This window comes from Sceloporus occidentalis, unplaced genomic scaffold (genome assembly GCF_023333645.1).
Source record: "Sceloporus occidentalis isolate IW3139 unplaced genomic scaffold, rSceOcc1.0.p SCAF_16, whole genome shotgun sequence".
Taxonomy (NCBI): domain Eukaryota; kingdom Metazoa; phylum Chordata; class Lepidosauria; order Squamata; family Phrynosomatidae; genus Sceloporus; species Sceloporus occidentalis.
In genome coordinates this window covers 15447256-15453255 of record NW_028316996.1, presented here as the reverse complement: position 1 = coordinate 15453255, position 6000 = coordinate 15447256, and positions in this window count along the sequence as shown.

Genomic DNA, 6000 nt, shown 5'->3' with positions numbered 1-6000 from the left:
ATGTTCGATTTCTACGCTGAGGTAGAGGCAGGTATAGGAACTATGCAGAGATCATTATACATCTATACAATACTGCCATTTGCTTTAATTAGAATGCATTGCTTACATTAAAGGGTTTGGTAATCTGGCACAGCTATTCATACACCCCAAGAATATATGTGATCTATATTGGATCGAGAGCAGAGGTCACCCGGAGACACGCAAACACATAGGGAATGACCGGGTTGCACAAGGAGTGTTTATACAGACAACAGATGACCGCGAACTTGCAACCAAAGCAAAGTTCTGTTTTGGTGAACGTGTTTGTGGAGTTCCAGTCATACCGCACAGATGGAACGCAGTTATGTCTCCGGTACGGCCAGTAATGACTTACAACCAAGACACATTGGAGGCATATAGTGTATTCTATTACAACAAACTGCCACATCCTCTATGACGGTACAGCAGAGTATTCACTATGATTGCCAATGTTCAATTCACCAATGTCGTTATTCATTATAAAAAGGTAGCGACACGGCAGGTCCTGTATATTGAATACCGTATTTGCTCGATTATAAGACGACCCTGATTATAAGACGACCCCCCAAAATCTGAATATTAACTTATAAAAAAAAGAAAAAGCCTGAATATAAGACGACCCTATAGGAAAAAAGTTTTACCAGTAAATGTTAGTTCATGTAAACTATGTGAACAATTGTTTGTTAATAAAAGCTATGATTGAGAAAAATATTTTGTTTTTATTTCCTTTTTTTTTTTCAACCTGCCCCCCCAGTTATGCACATCTGCCCCCAGGCTTGCCACTCTGCCCCAGAAATGCCTTATACCCCATATATGCCACTGTGCCTGTGCGCCATGATATGCCTTTTAACCCTCTAAATGCCACTGTGCCCCATGATACGCCTTTTAACCCTCTATATGCCACTGTGCCTCCAGATATGCCACTCTGGCATTTAGGGGGTTAAAAGGCATATTATGGGGCAGAGTGGCATATAGGGAGGTAAAAGGCATTTCAGGAGGCAGAGTGGCATTAAAGGGGTTAAAAGGCATTTCACAGAGCACTCTGCCTCCAGAAATGCCTTACACCCCCCATTTAACACTCCCTCCTCAAAACTTACCGGTGCTTCTGAGTTGGGGGGGGCGCATAACACAGGAGGATCCAGGTCCCCTGCATCTGAGCCCCCGGTGCTTAGTCCGGGCAGCATGTAGAGCTCCACACGAATCGCGTAGAGCTCTACACGCTGCCCGGACTAAGCACCGGGGACTCAGAAGCACCGATAAGTTGGAGGGGGGCATAGCCCCCCCCCTCCAACTTACCGGTGCTTCTGAGTCCCCAGTGCTTAGTCCGGGAAGCGTGTAGAGCTCTACGCAATTGTATCGTGTAGAGCTCTACGCGATTATATCGCGTAGAGCTCTACACGCAGCCCGGACTAAGCACCGGGGACTCAGAAGCACCGGTAAGTTGGGGGGGCATAACACAGGAGGATCCAGGTCCCCTGCATCGCTGCGGGGGATCTGGATCTTAGTCCCATAATCAGACCTATTTGAGGTCTGATTATAAGACGACCCTGATTATAAGACGAGGGGTATTTTTCAGAGCATTTGGAAAAAACCTTGTCTTATAATCGAGAAAATACGGTAGTTAGAAACAGTAAGATTTTGTCAAAGCCCACTTCACTGATTGGCTTATGCATTATACAGGGCCAGCGCACTGCAGGAGAAACTTGTCCAGGATGGCCCTCCATAATAAACAGCAGTGAATAAATGCCAGTGTTCATTTCAGTCTGTTACTCTGAAATATAAATTTCAAGCCTATGTCTGCACGGACGTCTTCAAGAATGCCTTTTAACATATTTCACCAATTGATTCCTTTTTATTATTGTAGCGCATTTCATCCCAAAGATGATTTGCACATTATGATGAAAGACAAGCTGTTGGGCTATTGTGTATCTCTGAAATATACCGAACTGCTCTGGACACAATGGGCAGAAGGCAGAAGACTGCTGTGATTCTTGTCAGTGTAAAAGATTCTAACACATTTAACATCTATTTTAACCCTAGTAATATGAAATGGACCATATATAATTATTGGTATAGGCAATAGTCAAAGATATGTAATCATTGTTCATAAATAAATGATTATTAAGATATATTAATAGGTTTCAATAATAAGCTTCAGGGTTTCCTTGACCTTAAATATAGAATGAAGGATTTGCTGAACAGGCATTCTATAGATAGGATAGAAGCTTGCTAATGCATGGTATAGTTGTAACTCTAAAAGGGCATTACAGTATACGTAGAGTGACCACCTAAAATAGGGTTTCGACGTACAAAGATCTTAGTGAGCATGTTTACCCAATTAGGTGAAGACCAATACCCTGACATCACTATCCAATCCACATATAAGCTAGGCTTTTGTAAGACATGGAGAGGCATGGGAAGAGAGGTCGAGAGAAGATGTACTTGCCATCCACGGACTCTTCACGTCCCAACACTCCCTCCCTCCATCCTCAGGAATGCATAGGACAGATGTCATGAACTAAATTCCTCTCCAAGTTTTTGTAAGACTTGTTTCGTATTTTTGTTATCTACTTTTTATAGTCTTCGTCTATTTTTGTTCGTATTAAATGTTTCACCTTTGTTTGCATCTAAGTGACTCTGCCTATTTTTGACGCACATACATTTATATGTGTTCCAATTATTTGAAGTTTGTATTTGGCCCTATATATATATATCTATATATATTTTATTACAGTCAGCAAAGTTGAACTTGATGGATTTGCGCCTTTGTTGTTTTATTATGAATTTAAAAAAATATTTGTCAAATATTTGTTTTATTCCTAATGCTTTAGAACATCTTTCTTTTTGCTTATATTTCATTATTTTTTTTCCCTTTTCTCTTTGTGGGAAATAAAGTCAGGATGTACCAGTAGATCTTAATAGGCATCTTAGCACAGCTTTATAGGACTTTTGGAATTTAAGAATATTCAGTTGGCTAAAGAGTTCGCTAAGGGTGTGTTTAGCTGTGAACACAGCCCGGGGCAGAAAGCACTTGGATGGTAACGCAACAGAGGAGGCGCGAAAGAATGCCAGGGGAATTCAGCAATGCTAACAAGATACTCTGAGAAAATAACGGCCGAACGTACTCTGAATTTCCCCAATACTGCTGAAACATCTTGTAAAACATAGAAATCATTCACAAATTCAAGGCACAACGCAGGTCCATCTTCATAAAATGGAATGTAATATACCTTTCGGACTAGTCGAAGAGCTTGTGTCCTTTCTACTTCGTTACTCTGCTGTATATCTATGCACCTGGGTACAAAACACAGTAATTAAATGAAATACAGACATCCATAGATACGCTCACACAGTTATATATTTAGTAAGGGAGGAGTTTAAGGCTAACGAAAAAAAAATTCTCCGTGAAATTGCAATGGATATACATACAGTTGTGTGAAAGAAAAGTACACCTTCTTTGGATTCTATGGTTTTACATATCAGGACAAACAATGATTTGTTCCTTAGGTCTAAAAATTAGGTAAATACAATCTCAGATGAACTATAACATATGTTATGTCCAGATATGTAAATCCACAGAATTCAAAGAAGTGTACTTTCTTTTTCATTTTATCATATAACTTAGAAAGTCTATGGTAACCTATGTTAATGTTTAAAAGGACTGCAGGGAAGCCGCTGGATTTCTTATGACAAAAGGCTATATAATCAGGGTTCTAGGACATGGAGATATATGCAATAAAAAGACAGATTAAAGAGGAAAACAGAGACGCCTCATAAAAGCCCAACAACAAACTGTTTCCGGATTATACAATATTTACAATAGTATTTTTAAGATGGGGTAGGTACGCTAGACCCTTTGTAATTTACATTAGCCCAGACGTCTCTCTCCTGAGACCCTGCATATTTCGTCAAACAGTTACAAGGGAGATTTACCAGTGCACAGGGGACCCTGAATGACAAATAGGGCAACGGGCACCCCTGTTATGTGGCTGAGGGGGCTGACAGACCGGCTACCCCTAGTCTCAAGAATCCCTACCTGTACATACTGAAAACGGCCAGCAGAGCACACAACATTATACGTTTCTAAAATAATGAGGCATTTAACAAGTTCTATGTTTGTCACAGACCCAGAGTGTGGGTGAAATGAACGGTTTTTTTTTACCCTTCTGACAAAAAAAGACTCAAGACTGAAGATCAGATCACTAAAAAGGCACATTTCACACCTGTTTGAATCTATGAGAAGCACAGACCAGTCCAAAACCTCTCTGGTTCACAAAACACATAATATTTCTCAATGAGGCCTCCTGCTCTCATTTGCCACGGACACTACGAGTTATACCTTAGAATATTTATATTTTCTATTTTGTTGTGGTTACTATTGTTGTTGGCTTTGACAATCCTAATAATTACTGCTGTTGTCAGCGATTACAAAAAATAGAATCCGTGAGGGAAGTAAGACAAAATTTGCCAGCCTTGTTATAGATAACTGAGGCATAAAACAAAACATCTGTCATCGACCTATAGCTCCTATCACTTGCTGGGAGAAGAGGTTCCACAACAGAAAGACGGGAGGTAGCCAAGAGCAGGCTGCACTGTAGTCATATACTGCTATGAAAACAAACTGGAGAGGCAGGAGCACACCAAGCGGGGGGACAGAGACTGAGGGTCAATAGGAGATACGACAAACAAGTGATTTAGGAACTCCTTTAGTGTGAAACCCTTGTGCTTCAGCTGCACGGAACCTTTGTCAATCCCAGATAACAACCAAAATGTGGCCGTGGTAATACTGTACATATATTTCACACAGACAAATACATAATTGCAATGAATGTTTAACCCCTTCGTGACAAAGGCTGATTTTACTTTTTGTACCCTTCGTGACAAATGGCCGTTTTAACATTTCTGCGCTTCTCGTGTTTAGCTGTAATTTTCTTCTTTCCAGTTTACTGAACCCACACACATTATATATTGTTTTTTTCAGGACAAGAAGGGCTTTCTTTAGATGACATTGTTTTGATTGTATCATATTATTTACTATTAAAAAAAGTATAAAATATGGTGAAAAATTTAGAAAAAAATGACTGTTTCTAACTTTTAGTTGAAAAATCTTTTACTCATCTATAAAAGGTAATGAAAAAACCTGCTAAATAGATTCTACTATTTGTCCTGAGTTTAGAAATACCCAATGTTTTTATGTTTTTTTGCTTTTTTCTACACATTATGGGGCAAAAAGTACAGGTATCGTTTTGCTATTTCAAAGCCATTTTTTCCAAATCTGGTAATTCTTCCCCTCATGTGCCATTTCGGGTATCTTTGAAGCCGGCCAATGCAATTTACCCCATCAAGTCATATATTTTTGAAAACTAGACAGCCCAGGGTATTCCAAATGCTAGTATTTTAACCCTTTTCAAGCACTAATTCTACCATCAGCCTTTGTCAAACTTTATGGTAGTAATTTTTTTTGCATTTGTTTTTTCACACACATTTTACTTTAGGTATGAATAAACAGGTTCTGGTATATGTCACTATCATAAAACACCCCAATATGTGCTTAGCAACATCTCCTGAGTACAGCGATACCTCACATGAATGATTTTGCCTGGCTGTTTGGGGGCAAAAGGGCCACATTTGGGGCATGCGCATTTTTCAATGTTGAACTTTGGCATTTGGGGATCCACTGCCCATGCCCTATTTGGTACATCTTTGAGCCGGGCCATTTCAGTGTGCCCAATAAAGCCATATATTTTTGAAAACTAGACACCCCAGGGTATTTTAAATGCTAGTATTTTAACTCTTTCCATGCACCATATCTACCACCAGCCTTTGTCAAACTTTGTGGTAGTCATTTTTTTGCATTTGTTTTTCCACACACATTTTACTTCAGGTATGAATTAAAAGGTTCTGGTATATGTCACTATCACAAAACACCCCAATATGTGTTCAGCAACATGTCCTGAGTACAGCGATACCTCACATGAATGA